This window comes from Rutilus rutilus (genome assembly GCF_951802725.1).
Source record: "Rutilus rutilus genome assembly, chromosome: 21".
NCBI classification, from domain to species: domain Eukaryota; kingdom Metazoa; phylum Chordata; class Actinopteri; order Cypriniformes; family Leuciscidae; genus Rutilus; species Rutilus rutilus.
The window spans coordinates 22,350,129-22,375,490 of record NC_140226.1 but is presented as its reverse complement, the minus strand read 5'-3'; the positions used below and the strand labels follow the sequence as shown (position 1 = coordinate 22,375,490).

The 25,362-nt window shown below is 38.1% G+C and overlaps 1 protein-coding gene across 1 annotated transcript in view; it reads right to left on the bottom strand.

Annotated features, from left to right (window-relative positions):
* Positions 1-25,154, bottom strand: part of luzp1 (leucine zipper protein 1) — a 46,471-nt gene extending 21,317 nt beyond the window's left edge. Inside the window, exon 1 of the mRNA XM_084392477.1 lies at positions 24,851-25,154. The gene's annotated coding sequence lies outside the window, so the exon portion shown is untranslated. The remainder of the gene's footprint in view (positions 1-24,850) is intronic.
* Positions 25,155-25,362: the final 208 nt, after the last annotated feature.

The window sequence follows — 25,362 nt, the reverse complement described above, 5'->3', positions numbered from 1 at the left end:
ATCATCATCATCATCATCAAGTAAAGTACATAAAAACTTAATTTCTCATTATTTAAAGACCTTTTGACACTTGTCTGAGTGACTTTGAGTGACATCATTTGACTCAATGGTATTTCTGCTCATCACTATACAACAATATTTGACAAAGAATGCTATAACCGACCAATCAGAATAGAGTGTTCCAGGGAGCACTGCAGAAATAATTTAGCCAAAGAGTATCATAACTGTTGACCAATGTGTCCATCTGGATAGGAACTAGAAGCCTAAAATCAGATTATGGACGTGCAGATATGAGCAAACACAGCTTAGTGCGCCAACAACAAGAGAGCTGATTGGAACAAAAACCAACCTATCAAGAACAGCTACTACTAATCACATTCTGAATCCAGTTTTGAAATCTACACAAACTAAGACACATTAACAGAAACTTTAAAGCAAAGTTAAAGCTCACGAATCCTACCAGAGCACAAACAACCATGAACTCAGAAACACCACACGATATATCCAAAGCTTGTTTTGCCCTCTTTCTCTCATGCTGTACAGGAGCCCATTTCCTGAGAGTGATTAGAAGGGGGGAGCTCACGGTCCAGAGAATTTTCGCTCTTTGTTGTTGTTGTTTTGTCTGCGAGCAAAGGGAAGGAATGCCCGAATTAAACACGTGGAATTCGGGACGCCCAAAGAAGTACAAGGTTCAAAAGATGGCACGAAAGACAGTGTGTGTGTGTGTGTGTGTGTGTGCGTGAGAGAGAGCGAAGGAGAGGGAAAGAAAGAGTGCAAGAGAATCGAGGGGGGAGGGATGAGTGAGTTAATGTGTGATTAAAGAGAAGAAAAGAAAAACCTTGTAACATCTTTGGAATCCATTTTTTTGCACTGTAGACTGGCAGCTGAATGCTTTGTATTTATGTTCGTATTTTATGACAGACAGGAATGTTAAATAAAACGCCTGAGTCCGACCTGAAGAACATGTTCTCTATGTGTTATTACACACACTCTCTGAGCGGCATGCAAAACACTCCCAGCCACCTCCCAAGGAATTAACCTGAATGTGATTTCAAATGACAGGCCGCTTTCACAACTGGATGAGCAATTACAGAAGACTGATGAATGTGAAGAAAAACAAAACAAAAGCTTGGGTCAATGACATGACACTCATTTTTGGCGAATGGGCATAAAGTAAAAAATTTGGGGGTAATACAACTGTCCTGAATCAAAAAAAAGAAAGAAAAAAAAAAGCCTAATTAAAAAAAAAGAATGAAATTCTGGACGAAAAAAGTTTTATTTAAAGCATATAAAACGAACCTGAATACCAAGAGTACATCTCTAAGAACTTGCCACATGTTTTAATTATTTCTTTTTTATCAAAATAAATTCGGAAATAGTTTTTGCACAAGTGTCAGGCTTCTATAATCCATGTAAAGCGCCTGGCTGCAGAGGGGGAATGGATCAAACGAGCGAGAAAGAGAGATGCCAAGTGCAAATGTTAGGCTAAATGTGAGATTTGCCTGCATCATGTCCTTATAAGGCCTGAAAAAAGAGCCTTTTCCCTCTAAATCCATCTGGTTGGCATGACCTACAAACACAATACCAGAAGCCCAAAATGATAAAACAGCATAATTTACACTGCATTCTCCAGAGCAAGAACAACAAAAGAAAAAAAGGGATGAATATATCAGAGTGGGTGGGCATTTAATATGCTTGACCTTTGGCACCATTTTCGGTCTTGACTTTGGGGTAGAAAACAGACGGAAAGCAAACGAGAAGAAAAAAAAGAATCGCTTGAATGTGTGGTATGTTTGTGCAGCCCTCTCCAAACTACCCTCAATAATTGGGTGGACACACACTTACACACTGAAAAACACACACATATACATTACTACAGCTTCAGGAACAGGAATATGTGGAATACCGTAAAAACAAGCACAAAAAAAAAAATGTTTCGCAATACCACAACTGGTAACACTTCCCACACACAAGTGAAAGACAATTGCCTCATCATCCAGTGACGTTACTGGACATTTGGAAACTGTCTGGGAATTCTGATATCCATCAGGAATTGGGCAGCCTCACTCTGCTAAAGAATTCCTGATTCTGTTTGTCGATGTGTGTGTGTTTTGTAGGACAAAGACTTTGTTCTGCAAAAGGCACTGATGCTGCGGCAGGAGGTCGTGTCTATATCCTATTATGGGTGGGAATGAGTCAGGTCAGAGTCATGTTGACATAGTTCCAGGCAGCACGGCTGACAGACTGACAGCTTTTGGGGCCGCGGGTAGAAACTGAAATAATAATCGTTAACTGACTGATTGCACAATTTATGGAAGACTGATGACTGCTCTATTTGTCATATGATTAGTGTTTGACATGATGAGAAAGAGTGAGTATGTCTGTACAAAACACGACAAAAATGTTGTAAGAATCGTGCAAAAAAGAAAAAATTCTTAGGCCTGGTTTCATAGACAGGGTTTAGATTAAGCCAGGATTAGGCTTTAGTTCAATTAGGACATTTAAGTAGCTTTTTTTTAAAAGTGCCTTAGAAAAACACATTACTTTTGTGCATCTTGAGACAAAACATTAAGTCTTTATTAAGACTATTAACAGACTTTATTAAGAAACAATTTATTGAAAATCTTGCCATTTGCCCTAACTCTCTTTGGCGGTTTCATTTCATTTCTTGAGAGAAGTGGCAATGCCCGAATGGTGGATAAATCGGTCTTTGGAGTCAGATATTTTCAATGAATCAGTTTTTCAGAATCATAAACCATTCAAAACCAATTCTCAATGACTTAAGAATCAGACTGATTGAGTTTTAAAGCTCAGCTCACTGGAAGGGAAGTTTATCCGACTAAAAATTTACATTTTGGTCTGTTCATCATCCAAAGATGACTCCAGAAGACCTCCTTACTCCTCATTCACAACCATTATTTGGAAAAGAATGGTCATAATAATGTTCACCATAAAAGATAAGTCATACATGTTTGGAACAGGCTGATTAAATAATGACATAATTCTCATTTTTGGTTGAACTCTCTCTCTTTAATAAGCAATAGAAAATCCTTAAAATTCCATTTCAATAAATTTAGATTTTAAGCTTCCATTTTTTCTTCTTTGAATAACACATAGGCCAACTGACCGTTCGCAAAGACCCGCCCCCTTTAGTTACTGTTGCTATGTCCGACAAGCCACGCCGCTCTCACGCCACACACCATGTTCTCACACAGTGAAAAATACATCGCGAGCAGAGAGGACACTGACAACGCACTGACAGACAGGACAGAGCAGGTTACTTTTGATATGAAACAAAGTCTCACATTTCAAATTTGGTCATTTTTGACCGTTTTGTGGCTCTTTAATGTGTCTGACAGATCGCTGTAGAGCCTCAGTTACAGCTGCTTGTGCACCGATCATCTCTTCCTTCTAGTTCATTTTTAGCATCAAATAAACATGAATGTACATAAGAAGGAATTTGGTTTTAACCGCGGAAAGACATCAGTACACTCCGTTTTTCAAGTTCAAATCCTCCAACGTTAATCTACTAACTCTCCTGACTGCTTTGTCGGCCAAAAATAGCGGATTCGGCGGATGGAGGATTATGATTGGTCAGATCGCCTGTCAATCAAACTCTCTGCGAAGGGTCAATTGCCTCCTCTCTAATTTAGATATTAGTAATGTATTGAAATTTTAAAAGATATGTATCGCACAAGATAATTATACGCTTCTGCGCAATACAAGCGGATATTCAGAAAGATTAACGGCGGGTTTCCACAGTTATAAATGACATAATGCGGTATGGAATTCAACCAACTGAACACAGGTATTCATTTTTCGGTTATAAATATCAGGAAGCAACTAATGACAGGGAAGAGGACATAGAACACTTTTAATCGGATAGACAAGACAGACTTTGATTTAGCCACAGTGACGTCAGGCATGAAAGAAATTAATGAACTAGCTACTTTAAATGGATTGAGAATATAGTCTTAAAAAGGAAGAGGAAATGATGAGTGTGTATGGGGGAGAGAAGGAGAATGATAAAGAATGAGTGCGTAACAGAGGAAGAGGAATGTTGAAAATGAGATGCATTGTCATCCAGATGGTCAGACCATGAAGATGTGTTTATGAGTCAGACACAGCAAACCTCACTTAACACAAGCCAAAATCAACAACATCCCTCTTTTAGGAGCATCAGCGGTGCCAAAAGCCCCTCAGACTATTCACAATACAAACGCCTGGTCACAAGGGTCTAAACCACCAATCTATCAGACTGAAAAGAGGGAGAGAGAGTGGAAGGTCTGCTAAGTCCATGCTGCTTTATACTTTAAGAGAGAACCAGAGAAAGAGAGAGAAGAGACAGAGGACCTGCGACATGTTAGCCTGTACATTCCTCTCTCTGAGAACATGTATATTTTCACTGATCACAGAGAAAAACAATCCAGCACAGAAGGGCCATGAGATTGCATGCTGAGAGAGAGAGAGAGAGAGAGAGAGAGACACACACACACAAATATATCCAAACATTGTGTTAAGTTTCATAGCTTATATATAGTAAAGTTATTACCATATAGAAACATTACTATATGTATTTTTTTTTTTTTCAAATAACTGTTTTATTATGTTTGTATATATTACGTATATATTTTATTTGTATATTTTGTATATGCTTTGGCAACATTGTTTCAAAAACTTTCATGCCAATAAAGCCCCTTTGAATTGAATTGAAAAATTGAGAGAGAGAGAGAGAGAGAGAGAGAGAGAGAGAGAGAGAGAGAGAGAGAGAGAGAGAGAGAGAGAGAGAGAGAGAGAGAGAGAGAGAGAGAGAGAGAGAGAGAGAGAGAGAGAGAGAGAGAGAGAGAGAGAGAGAGAGAGAGAAATTCAAGAGGTGAGTCTTTAAAGCACACATAAGCATCAGACACCTCCAAGACCCTCATAGTGAACTTAACCAGAGCTTTTCTACTATAGACACTAATATACACTGGGATTAGAACGTCTGACACCACTAGCGAAAATAATCTATTTTGCATTTTTTTTATAATTAATAAAATAAAATATACAAATAAAACATGTATAGTTTATAAAATTAAAACATACAGTACTGTGCAAATGTCGTAGGCACTGTAGTATTTACACACACATACAGACAAAAAAAATGTGTATCTTTTGCTGTAGTGTATCAGTAGGAAATATCGGTTTACATTTCCAAACATTCCTTTTGCCATTAATTGTAATAATCCAGTGAGATTTTTGCATTCACAAGGACTCTGAAAACAGCCGGTATCTCATCTTCATCGAGTCCATCTGTGATTACATGAAAAAAACTGAAAAAACTGAGACAGACTAAATCCAAATGAACTGTGGCAACGTCTTCAAGACGCTTGAAGAAACCTTCCTGCAAAGCTACAGTGCTGTGAAAAGTTTTAGGAACTTGTGTAAAAGTGCTGTAAAGTGAGGATGCTTTCAAAAATAACGTCATAAATAGATTTTATTTATCAATTAACTTCTATCAACTCATTCAAATCAATATTTGGTGTGACCACCCTTTGCGTTTAAAACAGCTTTTGTCCTAGTGCGCCTTTGGGGTGAAAATACTAACATGCCGAAGACTTTTGCACAGTACTGTATTTCATAACAATGATTTCAAACATTGAAAAATTGAAAATAACAGAACATTTGAAATAAATAAAAAAGACTTTACAGAATGTTTTAGTATTTGCATCTTTTGCTTGCATAAACATAACAATTTTACGTTTAACACTATCATGTTATCTGATTTATGTTCCGGAACCATTCCATTCATTTTACATTATAATATGTTTAAATCCATAATTAAGCCCAGATATAGACTTTGGAAGATTTGAAAGGGTTTCATGACTTCAGAAGGATTACACTGATGAAGGTTCTCCTCATCTATGGTGAGAGCACACCTCCCATAACACTTTTCCACCGTTTCTGGTTTGAGCATGTCTAAGGGGCCAGAACAAAACCAATTTCTCTGGCCTAGGACCTTTTTTTTTTTTTTTTCTTCTTCTGGGTTGGCAAAAATGGAGTGTGAGACAGTGAGAGTAACAACAAACTCTTACTTTAATGGCAAACACAATCACGGTTGCCTCCAGCTCTGCTTACAATTAATCAAAAAGTTAATAAGCTCTTAAATCAGCATGAACATGTTTCTCTGTACATGCTAACAAACGCTGAAATACTTCACAAAAGCCCTGCTGACACTCAATCAGGCGAATCAAAACAAATTGACTGAACATTGTGTCTCTAATGAGGTTTTTAATCAAAGAGCAACCATTGACAGATGGAAAGTCGGACGTGAGAAACAGACGTGGAGTTATTGTCCCGCTCTTGGACTGAGAGTTGATGACGGATGATGACATAACAAGGACTGACAGCAGCGCTGGAATCCAACCGCAGAGTAAAACGCCAGCCAACTTTCAGCTCCGATTCTCTCCCTTTTAATCCCCCAATCGCCTTCTTTTTCCTCTTTACATTCATGTTCACTCTTACTTTCTCATTCTGTCTCTTGGTCAGAAATGTGGTTCCTAGAACCTGTTTCTTGTTCAGAGGCAAGGAGGGCGTCTGGAATTGAATTTCCCCATGTGTTCGGCTAACATTCTGCTTCCTGATTCAGTGTCTGCACTGATATCCCCCACCCAATCAATCCCACCAACCATAGCACAGGATTTATGAAAGTCAGCTTCAGGATGTTGATACAGGTGCCTGCACCACCCCTCTTTCTCCCTCTCTCACATACATCCAGGCACTCTTTAACCTCTTTCTACCCATTTGATTTTTATCTATCCATTTAGTTTTGTCCCCCATTTTTCTTTGCTGCAGAGAGACAGACCTTTGTAAAGCTGAGACATGACACAAGAAATGCACTACAGTTCAAAAGTTTTTTTTTTAAACTAAATTAATACTACACATTAAATTGATCAAGTGTCAGTAAAAACTTTATCATTGCTACTTACAATTACTATATTTTAAATATGCTGTTCTTTTGAACCATCTATTCATATAAATAGACAAAGTGACAAAATATAGACAAAGTTTTTCGCAAATCAGCATATAAAGCCCTATTCAGACGGGACTAGTTTCTAAACGACAGTTGAGTTACAATTCTAATCACCCAACGTCTGTGATTTCATGTAGGCTACCGATTCGGTAGGGACTAAAATCTCTGTTTATTACAGAGGAGGTGGCAGTGTGTTTTCTAGATGTGGGTGTTAGATCTCATTTAAATAAACTTCACATGAGTTCAGAAGTGGCTGTTTAAAATAAACCCACATAAGTGAGTAGAGAAATCTAGACAATTATCCTACCTGACCCTATTAAAATGGGCAGCCTTGGCAGTTTCCGTGTTTTGGATCCATTTATTATTTATTTTATAATTACTTTTTTTTTGTCGGATATCATCCGTATTGAAATGAAAAGAAAGCATGCGAAAGATTGGTGGGCAAATGGTAGATCAAGTCAAAAAACACATGAGGAGAAGCGTTAGAATAATAATACAATATTGGCAATCACAGACATTTTGCATTCTTCCATGAAACTTAGTCCCATACGAATAAGGCTTTAGAAGATTTCTGAAGGATCATGTGACACTGAAGACTGGAGTAATGGCTGCTGAAAATTCAGCTTAAAATTTCATTTTAAAATATATTATAATAGAAAACAGTTATTTTGAATTGTGATAATATTTCACAATTGTACTGTTTTTTTTCTGTATTTTTGATCAAATAAATGCAGCCTTGGTGAGAATAAGAGACTTCTTTCAAAAACAAAAAAAAATTACCGACCCCAAACTTTTGAACAGTAGTGTAAATCATATTTTTAAACAAATTTTTACACTGTATATTTTGTATTATGCATCATTTACTTTATTTGTATTATGTATCATTATGTACATTCTGATACAATTTATTCCATTTAGTTTTAATTATTCCTAATTCCCTTTCTTTCCTTCTATAGGACAATATTAACAATATCTTGTTTGGTAAAATAGGGTGTGGAGTATAAATAAAATAAAATGTTTTTTTTTTTTTGTATCTAAAAACTGTCAGTAAAGATCAAAAAGGAAGAATGAAGTCAAATCGATCTGTTCAGGCCTTTAGTCCTACTCAGACAGACTGACAGCTCTAAATCCAATTACCTTATTAATCACTAATCGACAAGAAGTGGGATGGTCAGAATATGCGCGGCAGCCATTCCAATGGAAATGCAGGTCACCAGGTATCACCAATGACATCAGTGATTGTTTTTTTTTTTTATCGTTTCATTCAGCAGCAGCAGAGGTGCTCCTCTTTCAGTGAGATAAGAACAGTCTTGTTGATGTGACATGTGCTGCGCCCCAATAAAAAGTATGTACTGTTTTTGTGAAGGAAAAATACATACTTTTGAGTGTGTAGCAGAATAGTAGGCAAGCTTTGAGACACACTACTTATACTATAATCACGTCTTCACGTCTTAATCACGTCTTTAACGGACAGCTCTGTCGCTTAGTTACGTGCATCCTGTCAACGTTTCAACTGCCCTGTCAATCATCTTGTCACAGTTCAAATCCTCCACATTCAATTTAATTACATTTCCGACCGTTTCGAAGAGAAATGTAGTAACACGTTGATCTGCCAGTCATGGGTCTTTCATGCGGAGACTCTCCTCGTGTGTTTGCATAATGATGCATTTAAAAGTGAATGACTAAACCTATCTTTACAGAAGTTCACAATGCTGTTGCAGATGAAACATAATGTGGATAACATGAATAACTTGAATAAATATATTTTTGTCAGTTTAGATACTGACTATTAAATCACTCAAACCCCTAGTCCAGGTTCAGAAAGTAAAAGTCGTCCTCAGTATTTTGTTCCAAACACCTGGATTTGCTAATTAGCACAGTTTTTCAGCCAGGAGATAGAACTAGGCTAATTAGTGAAATCAGCTGGCTGAGTTCATGGGTGGAATAAACATATGGCAGGACTTTTACTTTCTGACCCCTGGACTTTACACCTCTGATAAAAACCTCTCTACTTAACCGTCGGACTCTCACATCTGCCATGTTTGTGATTTTTTAACACATTTCATTTGTGTTTGTACTTGTAGTTCTAATCGAATCCTCGTCCAACGCGCAATTGGTTGTCGGCAATATTAGCCGGTAGAGTGTGCACAGTTCGCTACTTCGGATTCTAACCGGAAAAAGACGAGCATCCGGGTATCTTTGGAATTCTCATTTCAACGTACTATGATTTGGGACACACTAATTCTAATTTCTAACACTATTTAGGACAGATAGTATGCGAATTGGGAGGCAGCAATGGAGTTTAGCAGAACACTGCATCTAAACTACACAGCAAAACCTTCACTAACTACCAACACTAAATTAGTGGGTCAGTGACATGATAGTAATTTTGTCTAATTATTCATTCAAAAATACATTAAAAACATTTAAACATGCATGTCTTAAACTCCTCTTCTAATGATGTTTTTAATTTCTGAATTAAATAAAACTGCTTTGCTGCGTTTCAATATATATATATATATATTATTATTATTATTATTTTTATTTTTTTTAAAGACAGCCAAACCAACATGCAGGGAAAAAATAACAAAACAAAAGAGTTTATGATTGTCAGAGTGGACCACTTCAGACCTACTTGACTGTGTCAAGGTCAATAAGTCTCCTAACAAAAATTAGTTGACCGTATTATGATTTTTGTCATAAATTCAAATTATAAATGTCATGTTGTGTGACAATTTTTGAAATATTTTTCCTTTTCTTTATCTTAAATGTCATTAAAGTACAAAACAGACCCTCACAAATAAACCTGTAACAAGGCAACACAAAGTCAACCTCAAACAAAGACTCTTTTCTGCAGCTCACATTCTATAATTCATCACAATTATAGATAATAATCATGGAAAACCACCAATACGCTCCAATCTCAACAACAATTATTTCTTCATCCATTCTTTAATAAGCATGGAAATGGACTCTAACGCAGTCACCCATACAGTCAAAATACAGCATTTCTTCATGAAGCGAGTACAATTTCTAGAACAATCTATGGGATCATACAAGGGAAAGACACAAAAAAGAGATCAGTATCCACATGAGCTGTTAAAACCCAAAGTTTCTGCTGAGACAGAAAGACTTGTTTAATGGGCAAAACTCATGCTGTTTTTCTCTAGTAAATGTTCTTTTAAGTTACTTTTTCAAGTCCTCAGTACAGAACAGAATTCTAAATGTTACACAAGCCTCATCCATAGCATGTCCCAGTGTGCAAAAAGTGGACCTTGAAGGGAGCTGGAATGGTTTCTAAAAAATGCTAACTATGCCCCTTTTCCACTCTCCCTCCCCAAAGATCAAGTCCAGCCCAACTTAACCATCCAACCCAGAGCATTCCTGTGTTCTCCAGCCCCTTTAACAAAACACAGTGTGAGAGAGACGTCAAACGAATTAATAACACAACTTTCCACTCAGCTGACCGAAACATCCCTTTTAAGGCCAAGCAGTTCAGATTTCTCTTTTCATTAAGTTCCAAAAATACCTCAAGAACAGAGAGAACGAGAGAAGGGAAGAGAAATCATTGCACTGCCTGGTTTGAGCTGACATCTCTTGGCTTTGATGACTATAGAAAAGAGAGAGAACGGCTTTTACAGACTTGGACAAACCTGATAAAACCCCTTGAGGCCTCAGACATAAATATATGAGCCGGTCCAGAGGATTCGGACTCACAAAAGTAATATGACACAAGATTAAAGATCCCTGCTCTTGAACCTTTTAAAATGTTTTGAATTCCCATGTTTTAGGTTCCATCTTGTCAACTTTATGTCTGACAATCTTCTTTAGGCAGTTTATTTTTCAACAGCAAACATCCGAGAGACGTAGTGGAACTTAGTACTCAATTAATCATAAATAAACCAATCCAGATGGAAAAAATTATCTATTTTGACTGTGAAATAAGGAAGTCTTGTTCCATCCAGTCACACATTATTCCTAATGTTAACATTTTGTCCATTTCTCTAATAAATGTTCTTCAAAATACGGAAAACAATATGCTGAACATCTGTCCACAATGTGTCCGATTCCTAGAGGTAATTTATATTTTGTTATGCCTTAAAAGAGCTTTTGTAGAACATTCTTGGAAGACGTCCTGAATATGTTACATTTCTCTAAAAAATGATTTACAAAATAGGGAAAACAATATTCTGAACATCTGCACACAATGTGTGCCATTCCTAGAGGTAATTTCGATTTAGTTAAGCATTAAAAGAGCTTTTTGTAGAACATTCAGGAAGACGTCCTACATTTGTTTAGCTTTGTCTACACCACCAAAAACAAAAGGTTGGTTCTGAAATCTTATACTGCTTTTTGTGAGGTTTTATTTTCATTCACAGTATCTTTTTGACACATAAAGGTCCACAAAATTCAGTGGGTCATCCTACGAAAATAACTGTCCTTTTTTTTTTTTTTTTTTTTTACATTGCCTTGCAGGTGTAAAAGCAGAAGCAGTGTAAGTTTTACCAGGCATGACGTTTTAACAGGAAGAGACATGCAGGGCAGAGTTTTCAGGCTTTAGGCTTGAACTTCCCTTTCGAACGGCAAAAATTCCCAAGCATATGTAAAACATTACAGAACTCAGGGAAATGTTTACAATCGAGTGTCACAGTAGAAACATGTTTTCTATCAGAGATAAGAGATAATAGGCCTCGAACCAGAGCAGACCAAACGTGCGTCAGCCTCAGTTTAACTTTCTCTACATATTTGCAGAGTTCACAGGTCACAGCCATCCTGCCTCTAATAAAAGATAGTGCAGTTCCACTGTCCCCGGATAAACCACACTAGAGACGTCTTGCATTTAGTGAGAGTAAAGACAAAGGATATAGTTATTCCTCAAAAGGGGTTGCTCTGCATATATGGTTTAACAGTATAACGCTGAATCATGACCAGGAAATGGAAGCAGCTGATACAGTTCTTTGACTGCTGTGATGCCAAGCAAAGATAGTACTTCAAAATGACGATCAAATGCGGTTTCTATTAGCATAATATGAGGCATCCCTCTGGGCAATGTATTAGGCCCGTTCATTTTTAAACAGATTAAGGCTTTGCATGTATTTGATTACAAAAATAAGCTTGTGTCTGTTGTGAAGATGTGTGCAGGGTGGAAAACACTTAGGTCTGTTTTAGGGCTGCACAATTAATCGCACACGATTTGGAAAAGGCTGCGATAATTTTATGCGCAGCTTGTCAGTGCAGTGCGGCTGATCGTTAGTAAATGCTGCTCTATCTGAACACCAGAGGGAACTCTCGTGCAACATGCCAAATATGCCCCGCCACATAACGCCCAGCATTCCACGAAATCCCTATCGCTGTAGCTGAATAAACAGGAGATTGAAATGCTTTGGTTGATTAATCATGACCAATAAACACACAACTGCCTTATTCTGTGTAAGAAGCCATATCATCTCACAGAAGGATGCTCAACTGTCGTTATGAAGTTAGTTGAGTAAAAGCATGTTATTAACAAAATCCCAAATGGTGAACCTGATGTGAACTCACGGACATCATAATGGCCAAAGGGCACTACTAACCTAGACTACTAACTAGCATTACATCAAAGTGCAGTCCTAAATACCACCCTAAGCCCTTGCGACTGCAAGGGCTTAGGGTGGCATTTAGGACAGGGACTGCCCAAGTACACAATATTTGAGTGTTGCTGTCCTCTATAGAGCATTAACATATATAGGTTATGGTAGATGTTCAAGATAAAGGAAAATCTGATGTAAATTCAACTTGCTGCATTACAGTAAACAATTACCGTGAAGGCAATGGCTCAAAGAAATCTTTCATCTGTCTGTCAGATCTTTGACAGATGGGTTCATTCACTGTTTATTCAATAACACTAACTCTGTGCTTCTTTATAGTACTGTGTGTAGTCAGCAACGTGGCTAAAACGTCAGCTAAAACTAGAGTTCATGCATCAGTGAGAAACTGTGCAGAGGGAGGAAGGGCACGGACTCTTTCCCTGCCCATGCCTGAACCTCTCTGCTGGAAATCAGGTCAGTGTTGGACCCAAAAGTCTCTGCTTGTGTTTCCATGTGGAGGGTATAAATAGGCAGTACAGCACAGAATTAAAAAACCAACAGCCTCATGGTAAATGAAGAGGAAATCCGAGATCACTGGATATTACTTTTTGTAAGACCCAACAGGGTTATTTCTGGGTCAAAAAAGGTCTTCGGTAGTGGTGGACGAACACGGTCATCCACACACACAGTACAAAGTACCCTACCAATGTGAACTGCGAGCCCAGTACTGACAATAAATCCAAAATAAATGCAGAAACAGTTTGTAATACTAACTTATCCTATTTATTCATTAAATAAAATAAAATAAAATAAATCAATGTCAAGACAGATCGTAAGACATTTAGAGCGTGCTCTTAAAGTCCCCCTATAATCAATCATTTTATCCCTTAAAACACATTTTTTATTACCAATCACATATTTAAATGTTTTATCCTGTGAAAAAAGTTATTCATGCCTAAAAATAGCTTGAATGTAACTCTTCACCTTTGCCTCATTTAATATACGCGGATCTGTGAATGTGCAAATTAGCCTTGCCTCCACTCACTCACTCACTCACTCACTCACACCAGCACAGAGATTCACTCGGTCAACTGTAGTAAACGATGCACAACGGCAAGTGGAAATACTGGTTTAATTCAGCCATATATGTTTGAACCAGAAACTGATTCAGAAGAAATGGAAGAGTGAATTATACAGGCTTGTATACAAGTCGGGGTATCAGAATGGTATTTAAGTTGGTGTATCAGAACGGTATTGTGTGTAGTTTTATGTATCTCTCTTTACAACGTTGGACACATAACGGTAATTAATATGATTAGCCTTTTGCTTGACTACATTATCAAACAGCTAATAATGTGTAACTAATTTTACACAAACCATGTTCCCGTTCGCCATCTCAGAGTCAGACATCTGCCTTCTAAAAATCTGTATCTTAGAAACGCTTTGAACATGAAAGAAATGAAGGCATATAGTTTATCATAACATTGCAATATAGCCTACATCATATACATAATTCACCTGCTATATTGCTAAATGTTTATGATTTTTCATATCAACAGAAAAATATACAGAGATAACCTGGTTTGTCTTGAGACTCCCCTAATGATATGCTAAAGCCCGCCCGCACGTTTCCTGATTGGTTACAAGCCAAGGTAGTTTGTGATGTAAGAAACACCAGCGAATTCAAACCTTGTTTTTAAAACTGTCTTTTTTTCACTGCAGTTTTAAGGAAAAAATACTCAGCAATGGTGTTGACTTATGAATATGCACATGGTTTGTCTTAAAGCATATTAAAAACACCACATAGACATAGGACCTATATAAACAACATTAAGACCACAAGATCTTTAAGGAACCTTAATTACCATACTAAAATGCATCAATGTTGCTTCCTTTTATATAGCCAACACAAATCAAGTGATTTGTAGAGATTGATTCTAAGACTAAAGGTGGGAAACACTATGTAGAGGACTATTAGCCCTCTGTAGCACACTAGACTTTACAAGACAGGAGAGAAGGAAATCAGGACAGTGCTTGAGATCCATTAGTCAAATCCCTGATGGAATTCCCCATCTCCACCCAACACAAACATGCACAGAAGCTAATTAACTTAAATATAATCACTTCTGTGCAGCGGCAGAGTGCTGCAGCTGTGTCCGGTGTGCCGTCCCGGATACTGAGGGAACATTACACCATCACAGAGCATGTGGGCTGCTGTGTGTGCATCACTCTGGTTCAGCCGAGCTATTTCAGGAGACCTTAGAGATATTTCAAACACGCTCCCACTCTCACACCCACACTCCTCAACAGCGTCACAGAGGAGGGGGGAGGTGGAGAAAAAAACAAGGTCAAAGGTCGATGAGGTATCATTTGCTGATCGATTCATTTGAGATGCACATTACTACCAGGTGTTGAACAGTGATCGGTCTCAGCTGACCACTTGTAATCGGATGTCCAACACAGTTCCTAATTCCAGGTGTAAAATACACACCTGCTGGTTAACACACACTAAAACTTCAGTATTCTGTACTGTACATATGCTCAAATGTAAACACGGGCGTGTTTGTGCGCAGGTAAGAGAGAGAAAGGGTGGGGCGTTTTTGAGGAGAAAAGACATTCAACATAATTTACAGATGAATTTGAGTGCTTAGAGCTGGGGAATCTGATGAGCTCTTCTAACAAATATTTTCTATGATGTAAAACATCACAGGAGGAGCAGGTCTGAGCAAATCCAAGCACATTGGCAATCCTAGACACCTAGGATATCAACTCTTGCTGTGTACCTCTTTGTTACTTAACTGTTGTAAGCTCTTCCATCCAAATAGTGGTCAACTGACATGGGTTTTTTAATTGCCAATGCCTATAACAAAGCTGGCCAATGAACAATATAATAATGCAATTTAATGACTGCAAATAAAATATATGCAAAATTGTATCATGCCAATGAACATCTATTTAAGACAAAATGTATTCAAAATTATTATTTTTTTAAGTTTTGTGTCTGACACTAGAAAGATTGATGGCAAATGTTCATCTGGGACACACAAATAATAACTTCAAATCTGTGACACAACATCAACTAGACATGTTGAAACATCTTTTCTTTTTTCTTTTTAAATCTACAGGCACTGCTTACTTTAAGATGTATTAAGATCCATCTCGGGTAATACGATTTCTGTTTACACCAACCTCTCAAATGGACAGAAAGATTAATGTGCGGTTATGTTAGCGAAGTTTTGACGAAATTGCACGGACAAAAAAAATGTCTACTGTCTATTGTAATAGTGGAGTAATGTGTGAAGCACAGCTCACACAAAAGAAACTTTCAAACCAAGCAGCTTTTTGCTGTTCAACACAGTGAATTTGCTTGAACAACTTGAACACAATGTGAAATCTGTGTGGGGAAATCACACAAAATTCCTAATCACTTGCATTCTAATTTAAAATGACTGGATATTGCCTTCAAAAATTAACTGAACATAAATGTCCTGTAAATGGTTGGTAAATGTGATCACATGCATTTTCGACTACCTATCACAAAACATTTTGGACCACGTTTACACCTGAATTTAGCACACTTGTGATCAGATGGCCCAAAATAGATCCTGTTTTTTTTGTCCATTCATTGAAAATCAGTGGGGTCCAAAACAACTTGGGCACCACTGACTTTCTTTGTATAGACAAAAACAGTTTTTCAAAATATATTTTCACACATAAAATCAGGTGTAAACAGTCATGGAAGAAGCACTCTCGATTTAAGTCCTTTGGTACTGTGTGAAGATCAGCCCTCAGGCCAAACTGGGACAGCTGGACTGGTTCAGTGTGTGTGTGTGGGAGGAGCTGCTGTAATCTTCTTGTGTTCACACTTTAACACCTCTTCCTCAAGCTGTATGTCTGTCAGCAAGCTTTCCCACTCCCTGACAGCACAAAACTAGAGACACTCGGCTGTGCACCAGATTTGGTCATCCTTCCTAAACACCTCATTATATGTCTCAGTTCGCAGGAACACAGAGAATTAATGAAAGAGTTGAGTAATTTTTTTCAAGATTGTGTATACTATTCCATTATAAAAATGTCCATTTTCAAGATAAACAGCTGGTTGTTAATGTCAGTGGCAGTGCTGGGATGGGAATTTGTTTACAGGCTGTCAAAAGCTATCCACTGATGACATTTAACGACCATACCATTTGGTAAATCTGGTAAAATACACAACAAATTTCACTTCCTTTTAATTTGAGGAGAAATGTCAACTCAAAGCCTCATTCTCACAGAGAAAGAAGAACAATGACGTCATGTAAAGTACCAAACTGTCCAATAATGTCCCTGTAAAACTAAAACTGCATTGAGAACTGAGATTTTGCAACAGAATGAAGACATACTGACAAAACGGTGTCAGTATCTATAAGTTCACTTGAGCAAGAATGAAAGAGAGGGAACAAGAGGAGTGAACCGCAGTATTTAATTTAAACCTCAAACTAGTCATTTAGCCTCTCCATAATCCCTGGGTCTGGTGCTAAGTCTGGTAATTACTCTTATTGGACACCGATAACCATCACAAGCGTTTCGGTGCATGCTTCCTTCAAGTGGAAAAGCAATCAGTAGACTGGCAAAACCGGAAGCAGGACCTGCTCATAAAGAAAAGTGGAGAGGGAGGGCAGGAATTACAGCACACCGGTATTCGTCGTTTGTTCATTGGGCAAACTGTCTTCGAATTTTCTCTTGAGCGAGAGCTGCCCCTGCCTTCACTCTCTCATGAACACACACCCATCCTGTTTCAGCTGACAAAGTTCACATGTACTGTTGTATAACCAAGAATAACAGCTCATCATAAAACAACCTTTGCCCTTCTAAGGTGAGAGACAAGTGAAATGGCATAGCAGGTCATGAAACACACAAGAGATAGGCAGAGATAAGCTAAGATAGAAACAGACAAAGAACAACACAAGAGTGTTGGTCGGCATTTGGCAGAAAGAGAATACATCCGGCTCTAGAATGCAGTCCAGATTTCCAGCTGAACATACACTAATACAGTGGCTCTCTCAGCTGGTTTTAGTTTTTTTTCAGATGTTACAAGTGGTAACCAAACACAGTACCATTCTTAATGCTTAATGTTGTCTGGGTCATATGTTCTTTGACCTTATGTAGTTTTTATTGATATTTTTTAAGGATGAGGGCATCTCACACAACCTGTCAAATCTGCATAAATTGCTTAGCATCTACAAAGTGACAAATGAAATTGCACTAAAATACTGATGTAATATAGTATTATGCTAAATGTTTCCAATGATGTTTAAATCCAGAGAAATCAGCCATTTCAACCAGTAAAACTGCCCGTGTCATTGCGTTGCCTGTCAATGACGTCACATATCAGGTACATTACCTTCGATTGCCGGTTTTACTTCTGTGGAAACCAAACACCAAAGATGCTTTAATATATGATGTGTTTTATTAGGCTGGTGAACAACTGTTTGGACACCTTTATTGACCGAAATCTAATCATTGTTATATACTAGATCAACACGGTTAGTCTAATTGTTTGAATCTTTTGTTTTCTTGATTTACCACAAGTAATATGTTTGTACTAGGGCTGCACAATATTAGGAAAAACTGACATTGTGATATTTAGTTTTTCTGCAATATATCTTGCAATATAAAAACAGTTTCACTAGATGACTTGAATAGCTCGAATTGGAAAGAATTAATCATTCTGACGGGATTTTGCAGGGGAGTGAATCTGCATGCAAATTGCAAGCATTAGATAAATACAATAGATCAAAGATACAAATTAAATATACAGTGCTTTATGTTTTTTTCAGTCAAGTCTAACAGTATTCAGGTACAGAAATTGAACAATCAAATGTAAAATAACACTGCATAGTGTAACACGGCAATTCATCTTTGTTAAAAATACAAAAGTGATTTTCTCTTTGTATTTTGATTAACATTAAAGGAGCTGTATGTAAGAAATGTATTTCAATTAACCATAAAATGGCCCTGCATGTAAGAAATCATGTTCATTTCAAATACTTATATCACTGACAACAGTATTCCGGCCAGGATATTGTCATTTAAAAAGTGAAGTTGCAGCCCTCAACTGATGTTGATGTTGTCATGTTGTGTTTTGGCCTGATGCTCCACCCTCCACCTATCTACCAATCACGAAGTCAGTAGTGTTTCGGCATCCAGGTTGCCAGCTCTGCTCTAGTTACCACAGCTACGTAGCAGCCTACGTTCCTGCTGGATCCTGCAGCCTATCTGGCAACCTCGAGTCAGGGGGGAGGGGATACACCGCTCTACAGTAATTTGAAAGTGATTGCAGTACCAGTTTTGGCCACAATCTTACATACGGCTCCTTTAAAAACAGACAGCAGCGGGTTGCTGTCACTTTAAGAGCTAATGCATGGATCCAATATAATGATATATCTGTTTTCTTTCTCAGTTGTTTAGGTTCACGTAAGCTATTTGTGACTGTTTACAAGGACACTCGCTGAGACAGGGTTTTTTAACATTATTTTGCATGTATGTGTGCATTTAACCACAAATAGAGGAAGAAGAGATCGGAATTCGGTGTACGCTTGCTGTCTGTGCTGCTCTGTGTGTGCGCACAGAAAACAGCCCATGAGTTCTCTTTTGCGTCTTCTTGAGCTCTAATGGCTTTAAATTGCTTGAATGTTTAAACTGACGGGATCTAAAAACACATGCAAATGATAACCTTTCACTCTATGATGGCTAAACTTAATCCAGTTAATCCAAGAATCATGTGCATTTCGAACCGTGATGCCTGGTCCATATGAATAACACGATCCCTATACTTTACATCGCACATGTGACTTTTCGCAGATGCGCACATGATATCGATGCGAAAACAATTTATCATGCAGCTCTAGTTTGTGCCATGCCTCAGAGACAACACTATTTTGACAAGCAGCTAACATGGCATAATCAGAAAGAGCTTTATTTGTAGCAACAGTAATAAAGCATTTTCTCCAAATAGCCTACCATATATTTTAAAATAATTGCTTGCATGCCATTTAGCAACACAAGTCATCCAGCTTTTATTAATATAAAATTCTAATATCAATCTAGCTTACTGCAGTGAGCAATACTGTGTCTCATACAAGCCACAGAACTAACGCACAGAGTAACTTTAACATAACTTTCAACACTCGAATATATTGTAGTATGATTGCTTTGACCAAGTTAAAAAGCGCTGTGTTGTTAACCAACAATTTTAATTCATTAAATAAAGTGACATGTATAAGTAATTCGGCACTTGTGGCCATTTCATTAGAATAAAATAAAATAATGTGAATATAAGTGATCAAAAGTAACTGTAATAAAGTTAAAGTTCAGGGAAGAAGGGGGCAGACATTAACCGTAACTTTAATCGTAAAATAAACAACTGCTTCATACCACAGTAAAGTTAATAAAACTTTAATAATTAGCTCATCCATGAACATAATTTCTGCCCAATCCCATCGGATTGCTTTCCATCAGCTGTGGAGGTGAAGACAACAACTCCAATGAGTTCACGCTCATTCACGGCGTCATCAAGCTACTAGAGGTGGGAATCTTCAGTCACCTCACGATCCGATCCGATTCCGATTCTGGGAGTCACGATCCGATTCCAGAACGATTCTTTATTAAACAAGAGTGCGTTCAGTATTTAAGATTATCTGAACATTTTCCATTCAAGAACTGTGAGTGATTTATTTTCATCATACTTTTGTTTTTTACTTTGACATCTTATTAGACTGAGATATCTTAGATATCTATTTAGCTGCATTCACGCTCGGATCTCTTTTTAAATACATGTAGTAATGTGGTTTGTCCTCACCGTTTAATAAGACATAACTTGCTGTGTTTACGTTTATTTTGCACAAGTATATTAAACCACTTACACGGAGCCGCACAGCCGCATGCGCGAGCAGTCAACACAAACAAAGCGCGCATCAGCATTTGAAACTGAAAGCAGCCTTCTGTTAGCGAGGTTCATATTTTAAATATATAAGTCCACTGCATTCCAAACCACATAAACGATGACTTCGTAGAGCATTTTTAAGGAGAATATCGACGCGCGAGACAGCACACTTCAAGTGTAAAATCAAACAGAGCGCGCGCGCGTCTCACAGCACATCCTGTACAATGAAGCCTGTGAATGTCCTTATAATTCGTTTCAACCTTTCCGAACTTTATTAAATATTATTTTACTGAAGGTAGCCTACGTGTGTGGGGAATTGTTAGCAAGCAGAAGACGGGTGTTTCTAAAGCAAACTCTGCGTCATCGCACATCTGGTTATAAACTAAGCTCAGAATCGATTCCGAAATTCTCAGAATCGATCCAGAATCGTTGGAGAGAGAATCGCGATGCATCGATGGATCGATTTTTTCTCCCACCACTACAAGCTACGCCTTTGATTTTGTTTTGAATAAGTGACCTCTAGCAGCAAAACTTACATATTGTGCCTTTAAGACGTACTTGCATTACAAAAATATTCCATTTAAAATAAATGCAGTTCTACTTTCTTTTCAAAGAAAAAACTGCATCTGTTTCTAGAAAACTATTAGAAGCAGTGGATATATTTAATATATAATAAAAAACCCAGCCCGAGGACCACTGCTCAAGAAACTGTACACAAGTGAAACTAGGTACAGCACAATCTTAAATTCAAACAACATTAAACTACTTTCAACCGCATTTTTAAAAGCTTTAACTCAAGACAATACAGAATCTCGCCTTGGCAATCCCTTTGACTACCATTCAGAAACCGACACCTATACTGTCTCTCTTTCTTCTCTAGTCAGTCACTGAACACATCTCAAACTAAAGATCAAAGCAACTCACAGGAAAGTGCAAATATTTGATCTTGACTCCATAAAATTCTAGGGTATTCAAGATAGTCTAAGTCTAAAGCTAAAAGAAGTCTTGTAAAAGTTAAGTGCCAGTAACTGTAGCGGTTTTTAGTTGAATGAGCTAGTTTATGTTCATACTAAACACCAATAGACAAGTGTTCTAGAGTCACTATGACAGGCGCTGCTTCTCAGGTCTTACTGGAAATCTGTCAGTGCTCTGCATTTGAGTCTGGGACAGGTCATGGCAGGTCCTCTCTGTACTCATCTTCCCCCTATCTGCTTTATGGGCCCCACCTGCCTAATGTAATGGAGCTTATATGGGGGTTGCAGTTCTCTCTGTGCTTAGTGTTTCATTTTTCTGTCATCCCCCACCCCCCAATGCAGCTTACCTGACAAATGCATACTCGTGTGTATATGTGTTAGCAGTGTTTTGTTCATAAACAAATCAGAGTTTTTAATTAAATGCTTTTTCCCAAACCGACTCATTTTTTTAATTCACTTTAGTCTGTCTCTCGACTGCTTTCTTGCCTTTAAAGATGAACTATAGTGCATAGTACAGCTGAACGAACATCATTGGTTGGATCTATTGAATGAAGACATTCCCCTTCACTGCAAGAGTTATTAGTTGTGTCCCAAATGGTTTACTATGTACTTTAGTGTTTGGTTAAGTGTATGAAGTGTACATGCATATGTAGTCATGCAAAGAAAATGTATTCATTCAAACTATGTAGTCTCACATAGTCAGATCTACAGTATAAATAGACCTTATAATCAAACTATCATAACAATTTAATTTCAATGATCTCATCTGTTGACATTATGCCGGTGAATTTCAGAGCTGGTGCAAACATATCCACATCGTTATGATCAGATGCTTTCTTAACTACCGTTTTTTTTCACCGCTGTCTGTCATTTTTGTTGTGTTGAGAGGAAAGCGCACAGCACATATTTACATTTATCTAAACATCGCTCTCAGCGTGGGCAGCGTCTGGATGTTTATTAACAGCATATCGCTGCAAAGGCATTTCCAACCAGTTTTTTTATTTCTAAGCCAAGAACGAAAAAGAACTTCGCAGTGATTATTTCGGGGCCTATAAGTTGCTAGCTGCAGTTCACATAACGGCCACCTGCGTTAATAATAACAAGGATTTCTGAATTCTACCCAAATGTGCCACACAAGTCCTGAAAAATGAAGCCAAAACTTTTCGATCACCCCCGGGTGGCTGGACCCAGTATAGGTCATAAACCATGTCTCTCCATGTCATCTAATGGGACGTGAGACAAACGAAACAATCAAATTACACTTTAAATAAATTTTGTCCAAAGATGGTTTCTGTCATTTTAGGTAGTTATGACGTTGAAGTTCAAATGTTTTTTTTTTTTTTTTTTTTTTTAAATTTGGTTTAAGTTAGTTATTTGATGATATAAAACCGAGAGTGTGATGTCATGATTGACAGCTGAGATTGACTACTTCTCTTCTCAAAGTAGTCACTGAGGCACCAACAAACTTTTATCAGGATTTTTGGGAGAAAATTGGAGCTTTAAATGTAATTTCTACATTTCCATATCTGTTTATTTCACACCGACATAATGAGTTGTTCTGCAGTAAACTGTACTAACCGTTTCTGCGGGAGTGTGGGCGGGGCCTTGATACCGTGGCTCTACTTCACGCTCACTACTGCGCAGACTCAGGTCCCGAATCAGCGCCATATTGGGGCATTGGTGGCTTCACTGTTCTACAATGGAAGCGAGTGAAGGTGCGTCGTCCAATTAATTTTTTTTTTTTTTAAACAGTCTATGATTCTACCTATAACCCCTTTAAATAAGAGCATCATCTGGGTTTTTGAAGTGCACGTTTTCTTGCAATGTTGCAATTTCAGTGTATATACACTGCTCACACTATTTATACTACAAACCGGCATAGAAAAGTGCATAAGTATGAAAAGAGTGACAAACCTGGGAAATGTTTGTTTCGTGAACAAAGCTATTTTTTATTTGTGAACAAATCAAATTTAATGGTTTTTTTTTTTACATTTCAAATCTGATGACTCCCATTACATGATGGGATAGGGAAGTAATTGCCACATATTTAAGTATTAAAGTATGATTTTGCTACTGTTTCATAAATACTGCGTATTCCGCCATTCTGTTTATCTGGCATAGCCTACGTTTTGCGTAGCCTACTATGTAGGTATGCAGTGACTCAGTTCTCGCCACCTACTGGCGAAACGATGTAACCTGCAAAAAGAGTCACTCAACATATCAGAACAAACCTTTTTGGTGTATTCAAAGGCTCGAATCACTGAGATGAATAAAATGTATCTGTCTATAATCTCAGACATGTACACAGTCAACACACCAATATGCACAGACTGCCAAAACACATGAGCTAGCCTCAATCTTCCTGACCTCTACCAAAGTCCCTTTAGGTATATAAAGTCTTTGCCTCTACTCGAGTCAAAAATAAACACAGATTTTTAGGCCAAGGCAAAAACAGGACTTTCCACTTCTAATATAGGCCTAAATATGAGCCATGTAAGGTTAAGTTTCTGCTTAATGACATCAAAAGCGTTTAATTGTGCCTGTCATCGTGTGTGAACGCACCTCGCATCTCTAATAACGGCTGTCAACATTAATAGCAACAGCTTGAAATACATTTTCTATTCGTGTACGTGCCGACAGTAGTGCAGGTCGAGACACACACACTGCGTCAAAAAAGCTACACGTTAAGATACAGAAATATAAATTTAACACGGTATATCTGACAAGCGACCATGAGCTTCATAAGCACAGTCCCACTCCGGACTTGCCGGGGGAGCGGGGGGGAACTGTAGGAATAATAAAAAAAAAATGTAAACTCTAACCGACCCAAGTTCTCAAACTCTGCGCTATTTTTCTTAGAGAAAGCGACTTTTCCTGTTTGGAAACAATATTCTAGAATAAGTCGGGTGTAACGTTACGTGGCGAGGAATTTAAATCGATTTGACATTTCAATGCTCGCGCGCGACAAACTAAGTGCAAATAGAGCGTAAATGTAAACTTTATTTCGCTACATAGTGCGATGCTGCTGACGTAGAACATCACAATCATACTGAGGGAATCTCTGTTTCAGCCTCCTAAAATCAGAACATACTCCATTACGTTTCAGTTGTCGCCCGACTACTTAACATCCGTCGTTTGGAAAGTCCCGGTTAAAGTTTACAACCGCATCGCTAGGAAGCTATTTCCTACATCAGCCACAAAATAGCTTGACTAAAATCACCGCAGTCCGGCGTATCGAGCTCCTCCGCTGCAGCGAACAGGAGGGGGAGGAGGGTGGCAAAGTTGCCGCAGTTTGGAGTTGTGTCTGGGGGTAAGCTTCGACCGTTCAGCTCTCCTTCTACTAAACTATCTTAATAGCCCCGCTTCGGATTTCTCTTACCTTGAGCACCAGGAGAAGAGTAGTGCGAATTTTTCGGAGGTAGCTCTCTGGAAGGGCAAACTACTCAGTCGCGTTTGACTTTTTGAGGATGAATAGATCAGCTCTCCGCAGGGTCGTCGCTAGTTCCTTCACTCACCCCCTCCCTTGCGCCGCAAGATCAAACCATCACATTCCTTCGACATCCAAACAATGAAAAAGGTGGGTTTTCCTTTGCCAAGAAAGACCCACCCCTAGAACGACTACGCCGCCTGTGACCGCAGAAAGAACGCCCTACCCGGGTAATACGGTCCCGCCTTCCCCGAGCGAAGATTGAAAGAGTGGATCAGTCGAGAGCTCTAGAGGAAGCTTGGGGAATAACGGAAACTGAGTTCACAAGCTGGACTTTATTTTTTAGCACTAATCAATACAGGTGTTAAAACATTTAACGCCGTTTCCGTTATTCCTCAAGCAATATATATAAGTGAGTTAAAAAAAATTACAATGGAAAATTAAAAAACGTAAATAAAAAACAA